The sequence below is a fragment of the Nicotiana tomentosiformis genome, chromosome 1 (genome assembly GCF_000390325.3).
Source record: "Nicotiana tomentosiformis chromosome 1, ASM39032v3, whole genome shotgun sequence".
In the NCBI taxonomy this organism is placed as follows: domain Eukaryota; kingdom Viridiplantae; phylum Streptophyta; class Magnoliopsida; order Solanales; family Solanaceae; genus Nicotiana; species Nicotiana tomentosiformis.
The window spans coordinates 74731991-74746534 of record NC_090812.1 but is presented as its reverse complement, the minus strand read 5'-3'; the positions used below and the strand labels follow the sequence as shown (position 1 = coordinate 74746534).

At 34.8% G+C, this 14544-nt stretch overlaps 1 non-coding gene across 1 annotated transcript; it reads right to left on the bottom strand.

The window, feature by feature from the left end:
• Positions 1–1185: 1185 nt before the first annotated feature.
• Positions 1186–1328, bottom strand: LOC117280982 (small nucleolar RNA snoR83). The gene has a single exon (XR_004511573.1). It is a non-coding gene; the product is annotated as a small nucleolar RNA snoR83 (small nucleolar RNA).
• Positions 1329–14544: the final 13216 nt, after the last annotated feature.

Here is a 14544-nt window from a genome sequence, read left to right as displayed (position 1 = left end):
TTGCCTCATGTTTAATGTTTTTACTCAGTTTGACCCATTTTATCCATAGCTTTTTTTTTTTCATTCTTTATCCTAGAATTAACGGCCTACTTCAAAACATTTTTTCCCTTTCCCAACGTCCTCTTTTTTTTTCCTTCCTTTTGCTCTTCTTTTCCTTTGCATCACCTCCCATGAGATTAGGACTTTCATATGCCACGATTGATTGAACTTTTACAAGATGAGAAAAAACGTGAAGGGATTTCACGTTCTCGTGATAAAAATAGTAGAACAAAGAGTCTGAAAAAGTGTGTCGTTCTTGTTTATAGATTCAATCAGTACAAGGTTTGTGGAAAGAAAATTGAAGAACAGAAGTCCACCATTGGAGGTTGTTCAAAGCTCCAATTTTGAAAATTACATTTTTTAAGTTTATTAATTGTTTGGATTGGTCGTTAATCCAATTGATTGAAAAAATATAGAGAAATTCAAAACTTAAATTTGAACTGATTTGGAACAGAATTAAACTAGATTTGGATTAAATTTCAAAAGAAGCCCAAGAAAGACAGAAGTCAATTTTTGTAAAATAGTATATATGGGTGCATAAACACATTTATACACTTTTATAAACATGTACATAATGCATCTGCCTTATATAAAAGTGCATTTCTTGTTCAAAATCAATCCAAAACTCCATTGACTTCAAATTTTGTAAATAACCTTTACACTCTTAAACTATTTCTAACAATTCAAAACAACACCCGCTTTAAATCAAATTTGAAATTTATATCCACTTATTTAAGTTTGTTCATTAATGGTAGATTATCTTTAAAATCTATTTTTTTAGCACCCAAATGGATTTGGTTTGTTGAATTAGCATTTGAGTCACAATTACTGATTCATAGATTGAGTTAGAAGCTTAAAACTTTTAAAAAGGAAAAAACAACTGCACATTGCAATTTCGAGAAGCTATTTGGAGCTAAATATTGAATATCGAATTTTGGCCTATTGTTTTTAAGCTACAACGTTGCAAAGTTATATATATGCCACATAGTTGCAATGTACTTATTATGTGTAATTCTTCAAATAGTGTATCAAAGTTCAAGAGAAATGCTATCAATGAACTCGGTATTGCAAACGACGGATTTAGACGAGGAACCAAAAAATAATCTCAAACTTAAATAGAATGAGAAAAAACAGAAAAGAGACAAGATATGTATGGGAATGGTTACTAGTAAACGCCTTCTTGGAAAAAAAGAGAAAAGGCGTTATCAGCGAAACCTCCATTTTGTGAGTTTGATTTAGGCCTCCCATGAATCAAATAAGCACTTATCAAATCTCAGCTTATTTGGGATTATGAAGGCCATTTACACTAATGCAGATCACATCAAGAACTAAAAACAAACACAAACACAAAAATGATGGAAAAAGAGAAAATGGGGAGATGAAACCCTAGCTGCTCTCTGTCGAGAGCTTACGGCTAGTAATGGGTAACGTGCAGCGAGCTATGCTTTATATAGTTATCAAGTGCGAAATACTTGCTACATACCAGAACCCTAATGCCGATATCATTTTGACCCCTTAATTTGTTCACATTCACTTTTCGCCCCGATTGTTTCAACCATTTCCGTATTGACTATTATATATACATTTATATTCCCTTCAATCGTTTTATTCGGACCAACTTGGTCCAAAATTAGTATCGTTTATGAAATAAAGACAGAATCACGTAATTAAGTTTTGAGGATGAAGACTCCTATAACGCACTTAATACCAAATAATAATTACTTTACCCAATATATTATGCAACAAATTCATAAAATGCTTTTATACTATATTTGTTTTAATTTATATAATAAAATATAATATAAATATGTCATTTTTCTTCAACGGACAAGTAAAATAAGTACCATTCTTTTGCAATTTATGTGGACCTGTACGGATTTCTAGAGTCAAACTTTTTAATTTGATCGTGAATTCTAACAATAAATCTTTAAATTTTTTGAAATAAAATATACATATTTTTTTAATTAAAAAAAAACCTAAAAGGCATATAAAAAAATCACAATAAAAAAAAATAATTTGACTCTTGAAATCTGATAGGTATAGAAGAAGATAGAGCCAAGTTAGTAGGCATTTTATTTCTAAAACCACTGGCCACTAGGGGTGTACAGGGATCGGGTTGGTTCGAATTTTCTAATTACCAAACCAAACCAATTATATCGGGTTATTAAATCTAAATACCAAACCAAACCAATAAATGTCACGACCCCAAATTCCCTCTATAAGATGTCGTGATGGCACCTAGTCTCTAAGATTAGGTAAGCCTGTCAATGCGGAATAACAATTAAAATATGAAATAAATAAATCTGCAATTCACATAATTACAACTCCCAAAACCCGGTAGAAATAAGTCACAAACTTCTAAGAATTTATCCTCAATGTCTCTATATATCAGAGTCTAAAGAAAATAAGGAAGCAACACAATAATGATAGAAGGGGACTCCGGAGTCTACGGACGCTGGCAGATATACCTCGAAATCTCCGTACACAGGTAACTTACTGATGTCTGGGCTCGTAAGATGTACCTGGATCTGCACAAAAAGATGTGCAGAAGTGTAGTATGAGTACACCACAACGGTACCCAGTAAGTGCCAAATCTAACCTCGGTAGAGTAGTGACGAGGTCAGGTCAGGCCCTACTGGAATAATAAAAGACAAGGTGGAATGTTTAACAATATAATAAAAATAAAATGACAATATGTAACGACCCGATTTATCATTTTAAGAATTTACGTTCTGTTCGGTGGCTTAAGGTCTCGAGTAGCTTTGAAATGTGTATTATGACTTGCGAGGGTGGTCAAGTTTGGTTTTCGGATGATTCAAGATTTAATTGAAAGAACAATTCTTGTTTTGGAAGCTTAAGTTGAAATAATTGACTGGGTGGTGAATTATGTGTAAACGACCCCAAAATAGAATTTTGATGATTCCAATAGTTCCGTATGGTAATTTTGGACTTAGGACCGTGTCCGAATTTTTTTTAGAAGTCCGTAGTGAAATTTTACTTGAAATGGCGAAAGTTGAATTTTTGGGAAGTTTGACTGAGGAGTTGATTTTTTGATATCAGAGTCGGAATTCAGTTCTGAAAATTTTCATAGATCTGTTATGTCATTTATTACTTGTGTGCAAAATTTGAGGTCAATCGGAATTGATTTGATACATTTCGGCACAAAATATAGAAGTTGGAAGATTTAAAAACTCATAATTCGATTCAATGCGCGATTCGTAACTTCGGCGTTGTTTGGCATGGTTTGAAGCCTCAACTAAGTTCTTATTATATTTTGGGATATGTTGGTATATTTGGTTAAGGTCCCGAGGGCCTCAGGTGGATTTCAGAAGGTTAACGGAATGGATTTCAGACAAAAGGAGCTGCTGGAATTTTTCTGTTGCAGAAGCTGTTTTTGGACAGCAACTGGTATAATCGCATAGCCGATTTTAGAAGCTTATATCTCGAAATTTATAAAGAATCTAAAATTTTTTAAAACATAAAAATTGTATCTCTTTGATTCTAATTTCCAGAAAGTTAAACCATTTATCATTTGGATATTTGTACAGAAAGTTATGGTCGACTGAATGAAGGCTAGTAAAGCAGTTTAGTCAGAAATTTCTGATGCATGGAGCCTACTTTGGAAGCTTAAATCTCGAAATCTATAAAGAATCTGGAAATTATCAAAACATAAAAGTTGTAGTCCTTTGATTCTAGTTTCCAGAATGAAAAACTATTTATCATTCGGACATTTGTACAAAAAGTTATGATCGATTGACTGAAGCTGGTACTGCAGTTTTTGGCTACAGCAGTGTGCATCGCCAGAAATTTCTGTTGCACAGGGCTGACTTCGGGAGCTTATATCTCGCAATTTATAATGAGTTGGGCGATGAGCAAAACATGAAAGTTGTAGCCCTTTGTATCTAGTTTGCAGAAATTTAAACTGTTTGGCAGTTGGAGTTGAGTACAAGAAGTTATGATTGATATACTACCGGCTATCGGAGAAGAGTTTTGGAAGAGTTTGATGTTTTTAGCATAAGCATGTAATGATCCAAAGGTCTATTTTTAGTTCTAGAGATCGAAATTTGATTTTGAGACTTTCGAGATTTTGATAATAAATTATATGAGTGATCTGGAAAGTTTGGTCTAATTTCATCAAGTCGCGATTGGGTTTTTAGCACAAAACATGAGTTAATTGTTTAACGAGCGAAATTGGTATCACATTGAGCAAATGAGCTCTGAATTGAGTTTTTATTGAACTACTAGGTTTGTATTATTATTTGTGACTCATAGGAACAAGAATCGTCAAATTCTGAGTTCGTATGATGGAGTTAGAGCCTTTTTAGTGAAAAATATAACTGCTGGTGCAAGCAAGTACTGGTGTGGACTTTTAGTGACGGAAAATGGACTTTTAGTGATGGATGGGAAGAAACTTAAGGACCAAAAATAGTCATTTCCTTCATTTCATTTTTGGATTTTTGGAGCAAGGTTCTTGGGTGATTTTGAGGATTTCTTCACGACTTCGACTTGGGTAAATGTCCTATATCCAAAAGTGATTATATTTCATAAATTCATGGTTATATTCATCATTTATTTCGGATTTAAATGGAAGAAATTCAATATTTTTGCAAAATTTTTCAAGAACGAAAATTTTAGATTTGGAGGTCGAGTTGTTATCGGAATTTGATAAAATTGGTATGGGTGGACTCGTAATTGAATGAGTTATCGGATTTTGTAAGTTTCATCGGATTCCGAGATATGGGTCCCACAAGCGATTTTTGAGTTAAATTTCGGATTTTGTTGGAAAATTAGTATTTTCATATGGAATTAATTCTAATAATTAGTTTCCACTGAATTGAATTAATTTGGTTAGATTTGAGTTGTTCGGAGGTCAATTCAAGCAAGAAGGCGATTTTGGAATATCGGCCTAACTTCAAAAAGGTAAGTATCTTGCCTAACCTTGAGTGGGAAAAATTCCCCTTAGGCATTGAGTCTTATGAGCAATTTGTGTGATTGAAAACCATGTACGCGAGGTGACGAGTACGTACTTAGTTTATATGTGCAAATTACATTGGTTAAAATTCTTAGACGCCTTTATGTATTAAATTGGAAATTATTGGCACTTATTAAATCCTTTAATTGTCTTACCTAAATCCATATTTTGTTGGATTTGTTTTTATATGATGATTTGGTGTGATTGCCACTTTGATTTTTATATAAAATATTATTTTGTTGAGTTGTTCACTACCGGATATATTTGTTAAGATTTTGTGCACATTATGGTCGAGCCATGGGCTCCTTATTGTGAAAAAATAATGTATTATTGATTTTTGTGGAAAGTTGTAATATTTGAGTACTTTATGTGCAATTTGTGATATGTTGTAATATTTGAGCACTTGATGTGCAATTTGTGATATGTTGTAATATTTGAGCATTTGATGTGTAATTTTGTGATATGTTGTAATATTTGAGCACTTGATGTGTAATTTGTGATATGTTGTGATATGTGAGCACTTGAGGTGCAAGTTGTATTATGATGTGATATTTGGGCACTTGAGGTGCGATTTATGAAATATTGTGATATTGATACGCATGCGGTGATATAAGGTAAGGGTGTTGAAACGCATGCGGTGAGATAAGGGTAACTTGAAACGCGTAGCTAGTAGGGGAACTACTAGAAGTCATGCAGTGTGATAAGGGTGGCTAAAACGCGGGATGTTATTTCGGAAAAAATAATTTCTTTAAAAATTAAATGTGAAGGCTCCCGCGGTGATATAAGAAAATGAGATATTGTGAATTTATTTATGATTTGGGACTACGAGGTGGTACCTCGGGAGTGCCCTGTTGATATTTCTTTATTTATGTTCTTGTCTTGGGTGATTTTGTTTCATTTAATATGTAAATTCTTGTCTTCTTCCGTGATGTACTAGTTGACTTTATTATTATGTGTTTTGTTCTCCTAGTTATATTGTGTTGGCTTTGACTTTTTAGCACGAGACTCTGAAGAAGTATATTTCTGATTTTTCTTACGGATTTTCGATGATTGAGTTGATTAAAATAAAAGAAATTATTATTATTATATTTTAAATTAAATAGTTTTACATCCAAATCAGTAGTTTATCTGATGCTTTAATTTAAGTGCAATGTTATTTTTTCTTCATCCAAATAATTTCTAAAATAAATTCATTTCTTTGTTGATTTTTTACTTGATTTAAAAATTGTAAACTCACTTTAGTGGAAATAAATTGATCATGTGGATCTTATATATATTGATATTATTGGCACGTGAGTTGTCCGTGCAATTATGATAGAAATATGGGCACGAGGTGCCGTAGGAATATGGAAGTGGGTTGAGACCCGTATTTTTATGATTATGAAATGAGGTGTCACAAGGTAACTTTTATTTGAAGGAATTATATTCCTAAAATATTATTTGAAAGAATTATAGTTGAAAGAAATTTATTTGAAGGGAGTATATTTGAAATATATATTTATTTGATAAGGTTATATTCTAAGGATTTTTATTGAAAAACTTATATTTGAAAGATTTATACTTGAAGTACTTGCATTGGAAAGACGTGTATTTGAGGGACTTGTTTGATTGGTTGTATTTGTGTTCCTTATTCGTTTGAGCAATATTTATGGTGTTCTTGTTACCTTGTTGTTTACATCATTTATTTATTCTTGTTGCCATCATTGCCATTTGTTTCTATTATTATTATTATTATTATTAATATTATATACTGCTACACTATACAAGTTAATTGATTAATGAGTGTCTTGATTGTACTTCGTCACTACTCCACCGATGTTAGTTTTGATACTTATTGGGTACCGACCGTGGTGTACTCATACTACACTTCTGCACATTTTTGCAAGGATTCAAGGTAGAGTTGCTTGGTCGTCGCAGTCCCTTGGAGTCTTTCCATTTTATTGTACTGTTAATTATTAATCAAACAATATTAAGTATTCGATCCTTGAGATCATTCCATGTATTCAGTTAGAGTTCGTGACTCAGTATTACCAGTCTTGGGAGGTTGTTATATTTATAATTATTTTCGATGTTGGTTTCAACACGTGTATTAAATTATATCTTTATCAAATAAAAGGCTTGAAATGTTATTATAATCGGCTTACCTAGTGTCACGACCCAATTTCTCCTCCGTTGGGTATCGTGATGGCACCTAGTCTTAGGAACTAGGTAAGCCTAACATTTACTGAGTAACAACAATAACAAAGGAAATCTAACAGTCTCGATATAGAAATCTTTACAAAATTTACAATTTCTCAAAACCGGTAGTACAAGTCATAAGCTCTACAGAGTTTACTACAACTTCTAAATACAACTGTTCGAAAGTAAGGAAAAACAGTGAAGATACAAAATAGGAAGGTGACTCTGAAGCCTGCGAACGTAGCGGTAGGTTCATCTTGAGTCTCCTCAGCAAGGATCCGCACAGCTACTAACGATCGATACCTGGATCTGCACAAAATGTGCATAAGTGTAAGATGAGCACACCACAGCGGTGCTCAGTAAGTATCAAGACTAACCTCGGTGAAGTAGTGACAAGGACTAGTCAAGACACCCACTGGTCTAATAAACTGAACAAGCATAAGTATAGGGATGGCAGAACATGACATCTATCTAAGGACCCCCACGATATGGCTAACGACATAATAACTGCAATAAGGAAGGAAAAACAACAAGTAACAGCGGAACACCAGAATAAGACACAAAAGAATGAACGGAAACACAACCCAAATTCGAAAATCACAATACAGAAAAGGCAAGTAGTAGCTCAGCAACTGCAATAGTTTTCACATCAGGTCTCAGCCAACAAATCCCCAATAAATTAGTCAAATCCTTCAAGTATAAACTTTCACCCGTAAGTTTTTAAATTGAGGTCTTTAGAATATAATCCTTTCCAATAAGAAATTATTTTTGAAATATACTTCCTTCAAATAAATATCTTTCAAACATAGTTCTTTCAAGATAAAAACCTTTCAAACATAAACTTTTCAAATAATTAGCCTTCAAACATAGTTCTTTCAAGATAAATACTTTTTAAGTATAACCCTTTCAAATAAATATCCTTCAAACATAGTTCCTTCAAGATAAATACTTTTCAAATATAAACTTTTCAAGTAATATCCTTCGAGTATAAGTCACCTTGTGATACCTAAGCATGGAAGATTAGCAGCTCCGAACACAGATATAACCACATGGGAATCTACCGGGATACCGTCCCGTAGGCCCGAATTAATTATGCAGTACAGGAGGGGGGGAGGGGTCTCCCGGAATACGTCCGTAGTCCCAAAATAAATATGCAGTGCTAGGGGATCTCCCGGAATACGTCTGTAGTCCCAAAATAAATATACAAGACAGGGGGATCTCTCGGAATACGTCCGTAGTCTCAATTTAAATATGCAGTGCTGGGGAATCTCCCGGAATACGTCCGTAGTCCCAAAGTAAATATGCAAGATAGGGGGATTTCCCGGAATACGTCCGTAGTCCCAATTTAAATATGCAGCGCAAACAACAGCGATAACAACTATAACACGCCAGAAACCTCGTACATCACCATAACAAGTACAAAAGCAACAATGACAGAGATGCAAAGCACGACGAGAAATCAACTCAAGAACTTAAATCACAAGAACGGTAGAACTCATTCACAAGGAATAACCACAGTAAAGAATGCTAGGCACAAGGAGAACAGCTTAACAAGGGAAAACAAAACAAAATGTAGCAACGATTCCACAATATTCAAGTCAACAATAAGAAGCCAACACGAGTCAAATAGTTCCAAATAATGGCAAGTCAACTAAGATATAGGTTATCTAAACTCCTTTTGAGGTTGAGCAATTACGAGGAATATTCAACAATTCAAGTAAGGATAAGCAACGGAAGATAATCATAACTCCAATTAAGGCTAAACAATTATAGGATGATAAAATAATGGTTTCAATTAAAGATAAGCAGTTATGAAAAATATAGCACGATGATAGAAGAGGTAAAATCTTTGGTTATGTCGAATAAGGGTCAAATAGACAGTAAGAGTGAATCCTAAAGCAATTATCTCTAATCAAAGCATGTAGAGGTGAAACTGGCAAATAAGAATTCAAACGTATCAAGAACAACATCATACACGGTGAATATAAGGACATAAGAATCCTAAAAGGCCAACTTTCCACAAATAAGTTCGAGCACGCACTCGTCACCTCGCGTACACAGACTACAATCAACATAGATGACTTAAATCCTAAGGGGTAGTTCCCCCACATAAGGTTAGGCAAGATACTTACCTCAAATCGCTTGACTCAATCTGAAACCACGCTCTTTCCACGAGTATCCAACTCCGAATGGCCCAAATCTAATCAAATCAATTGCATAATGTTAATAATACTACAAGTAACTACTTTAGCTAATGAATTCGAAGCTAAGGCAAGAAAATAGGAAAAACGCCCAAAAAGTCTCCCCGGGCCCACGACTCAGAATCGGGTAAAAGTTACCAATTTAGAACACCCATTAACTCACGAAACCACTCGTACAAAAATCATCTAAATCCGATGCCTAGAACTCGATCAAAACTCAGAATTTCGATTGGGGAACTTTTTCCCCCATTTCTTACATTTCCCACCCAATTACCTTGATAAAATGAGGAAAACTACAATAGATTAATGCAATAAAACCAAATTCGAGTAAGAAATCGTTACCCACAAGATTCCTCTGAAAATCCCTCAAAGAATTGCCTTCTCCCGAGCTCAAAATCAAAAATGGAGTGAAAAATGAACTAACCCTCGATTCCAACCCCTTTTCTGCCCAACGATCTTCGCACCTGCGACCATTTCTCGCACCTGCGCCTACCGCACCTGCGCTTACCGCACCTGCGGTCTAACCAGTCGCACCTGCGGAAGTCACTAACTCCCATAGTCTCCATACCTGCGAGCCTTCTGTGCATCTGCGGGCATCGCAGATGCGGAACCTCCTCCCACCTGCGACCCTAGGCCAACTCTCAATTCTCGCATCTGCGCTTCCATCTCCGCACGTGCGAGTCCGCAGGTGCAGTCAAACTTGCGCACCTGCGCTCCATCACCAGCCCCACCAGTTTCGCATTTGCGCACTCCCTCCGCACCTGCAGCCTCCCTTCCGCAGGTGCGAAACACTAGAACCAACAAAGGCACCAGATTTTCCTAAGTCCAAATTTCATTCCGTTAAGCATCCGAAACACACCCGAAGCCCCCGAAACCTCAACCAAACATACCAACCAGTCCTAAAACACCATACGAACTTAGTCGAGACTTCAAACCACATCGAACAATAACAAAATCATGAATTAAGCACGGATTCAAGCCTAAGAATTTAGAATTTTCCAAATTCTACAAACGACGCCGAACCACATCAAATCTAGTCCAAATGACTTCAAATTTCACACACAAGTCACAAATGACACTATGAAACTACAGCCACTTTCGGAATTCCATTCTGGGCTCGATATCAAAATTTCCACTGCCGACCGAAATCGCCAAAAATCTAACTTTCGCCAATTCAAGCCTAAATCTACTATGGACCTCCAAAACACATCCTAGACGCGCTCCTAAGCCCAAAATCATCATACGAAGCTGCTGACATCATCCATAACTCATTCTGGAGCCGTTTACACAAAAAGTCAAATTCCGGCAAATTCTCACCGCTTAAGCTTCCAAAACTAGAATCCTTCTTCCAATTCGACTCCGAATCATCCGGTAACTGAATCCAACCATGCGCGCATGTCAATATACATAATGTGAAGCTGCTCAAGGCCTTATGCCACCGAACAGAGCTTAAATTATCAAAATGACTGGTCGGGTCGTTACACCTAGTCTTAGAGACTAAGTGCCATCACGACGTCTGTGGCGGGATTTTGGGTCGTGACACAATGGAAATAAATCAAGTAAATAGTATGTCACCAATTAACTACGCAAAATAATGGCAAATAATACCTCGTGTAAACAAAACAGAATTCTTTTCAACTTTAAGAAAATCACAACAATAATAAAAGGCAACCACGGCTATAAATCAATATCAACAAGGGCACTCCTGAGGTACCGCCTTGTAGTCCTAAATCATAAATAAATTCACAATATCTCATTTCCCTATATCACCGCGGGAGCCTTCATAATTTATTTTAAAGAAAATATTTTTCCTGAAATAGCATCCTGCGTTTTAGCCACCCTTATCACACCGCATGACTTCTAGTAGTTTCCCTACTAGCCACGTGTATCAAGCCACCCTTATCTCACCGCATGCGTTTCAACACCATACCTTATACTACCGCATGCGTATCAATATCACAATATATCACAATTTGCACCTCAAGTGCCCAAATAATTCAATTTGCCAAAATAAACAACATTAACAATATTTTTCCACAATAGGGAGCTTACGGATCAATCAAAACGAGTACAAAAAAAATCTCACAAAAATATTCAGGAATAAATAACTCAACAAAAATAATATTTCAAAATTTTTAATACGTTGCTTCAATACCAAATTTAAAATGTCAAATACTTCATATTAATAATATTTAAATTAAATAAAATCAACCTTCGAATAATGCACAGAATAAAAGAAATCAAGTTTCAACTAAACAGGTAAAACAATTAGCAGGAAAAGGTCAAGCAAATTTAAAATATAAAAATTAAATCAATGATGAAGAATATTACAAGGTAAAATTATTTAATTAATATGCAACAGTGATCTACACAATTTAAAGACATAATCTTCCACATTTAGCCCGTGTACACACTCGTCACCTCGTGTACACTTACCTCGACTTGCTCCAATTTAATCCACTAGTAGGCCTTTTCCTCGATTATCCAACTCTGAATGGCTCGAATCTAGCCAAAATAATTCGATACAGTCAACAAAAATTATAGGAATTAATTTCATAAGAAAATACTACATTTTTCAATAAAATCCGAATTTAACTCAAAAATCGTTCGTGGGGCCCACATCTCAAAAATCCGACGAAACTCACAAAATCTGATAACTCATTTAATTACGAGTCCAACCATACCAGTTTCACTCAAATTCGACTCTGAATCGACACCGAAATCTCAAAAATTCATTTCTATGAGATTTCTAAAATTTTTCCAAATTTCAATCTCAAAACACTAATTGAATGGTGAAAAGAAATGATGGATTCGGGTAATCTAACCATAATTGAGTTAAGAATACTTACCTCGATGTTTTCTCTAAAAATCTCCCCAAAACCGCCTCTCTCCAAGCTCCAATTTATCAAAAATGGAAAATGGGACAAAGTCCCGTGCTTTATAACTTACAGTTCTGTCCAGGCTGCCCTCGACCCTCAGCCTTTGATCCTGGGCCTTCGATCCTCAACCAAATATACCAACAAGTTCTAAAATATCATACGAACTTATTTGAAATCTCAAATCTCATCAAACAACAATTAAATCACAAATCACACCCCAATTCAAGCTTAATGAAACTTAAGAATTTCCAACTTCTACATTCGATGTCGAAACCTATCAAATCAAGTCCGATTGACCTCAAATTTTGCACACCAGTCATAAATGACATTACGGAGCTATGAAAATTTTCAGAACTGGATTCCAATCCCGATATCAAAAAGTCAACTCCCCGGTCAAACTTTCAAACTTAAATTCCTATTTTAGCCATTTCAAGCCTAATTTAACTACGGTCTTCCAAATAAAATTTTGATCACGTCCCTAAGTCCAAAATTATCATACGGAGCTATTGAAATCATCAAATTTCTATTCCGAGGTCATTTGCATATAAGTCGACATTCGGTCACTATTTGAACTTAAGCTTTAAAACTTGGAACTAAGTGTTCCAATTCATTCCAAAACCTCACCGGACCTAAACCAATTACTCCGAAAAGTCATATATCAGTTATAAAGTACAGAATGAGCAGTAAATAGGGAAAAAAGGTTACAACTTTTAAAACGGCTGGCCGGGTCGTTACAACAAAAGGCGGATTTTTTAATCTCGGGTTTTCGGGTTTTTTTTTCTTCATAAAGTCTTCATAGCACAAAACGTAAAATTTGTGCTCCAAATATTTCTTTAATCCTAGTAAGACAGAACTATATAAAGTATTTTTCAATAAAATAACATAAATATGAGATGAGTCATGACATTGTACTAAAATATTCAACAATAAAGATAATAAAATCGCATAAAATAAATATTATTAATAAGCTATAATGAAAACAAACATAATTTAAAATGACTAATAAGTACTATTATTTACATGACTAACCATTAAAAGAAAAATAAGTTATACATTTTATCTAAACCATGGAAAAACTAAAAAATAGATAACCAACACTATTTTTATTTATTGTACAATTGAATTGAATGTCTTTTATTAGCATTAGTATTGATTTGATTTTGATTTAGGATTTATTTGAGTTACTACATTTATGGAAACTTATTGGAGCATCCAAAAATTATAAGCCCAAACTTGAAATAATACATTAGAAAATAAACTACGAAAAAAGCTTAAGAAATATTTACAAAACTATACTACCATAAATATTTTATGTATTAAATATATTTAAAACTTCTATACACATAATGTTAGGTTGGTTTGGTTTCGGTTTGACATTTTTTAGTTAAAACCAAACCAAACCAAATATGGTCGGGTTTTGTTTTTCAACACCAAACCAAACCATAGTAGAGTTTTTTTTTCTGGTTTGACTCGGATTATCGGGTTGTGTAATGACCCGACTTGTCGTTTTAAGAATTAACGCCCCGTTTAGTGACTTAAGCTTTCGAGCAACTTCGTAATATGTATTATGACTAGCGGATGTGGTTGAGTTTGATTTTCGGAAGATTCGGAATTTAATTAAAAGAATAATTCTCATTTTTGAAGCTTAAATGAAAAGAGCTGACCGGAGATTTGACTTATATGTAAACGACCTCAGATTCGAATTTTGACAATTCCAATAGCTCCGTATGGTGATTTTGGACTTAGAAGCATGTACGAAAAATTATTTGGAAGTCCGTAGTGGAATTTGGCTTGAAATGACGAAAATTAAATTTTCGGAAAGTTTGACCGGGGAGTTGACTTTTTGATATCGGGGTCGGAATCCAGTTCTAAAAATTTTCATAGCCTCGTTATGTCATTTATGACTTGTGTGCGAAATTTGAAGTCATTCCGAATTGATTTGATATGTTTCGGCACAAGATATAGAATTTGAAAGTTCAAAGTTCATAGATTTTGATTGGAGGTGCGATTCATCGTTTTGATGTTGTTTGATTGATTTGAGGCCTCGAGTAGGTCCGTGTTATGTTATGGAACTGGTTGGTATATTTTAACGGGATCCCGAGTGGCTCGGGTGAGTTTCGGGGTGAGTTTTGAGCGAGTCCGGGCATTTTGACACTCTGATATTTTTCTGGAATGTTGGAAGTGCGGACCACACAATTTCATGTGCTGAGACACATTTTTGAGTGCTGTAGCAGATGAAAAAGTGCTGCAGCAGATTAAAATGTGCGGAACAAAG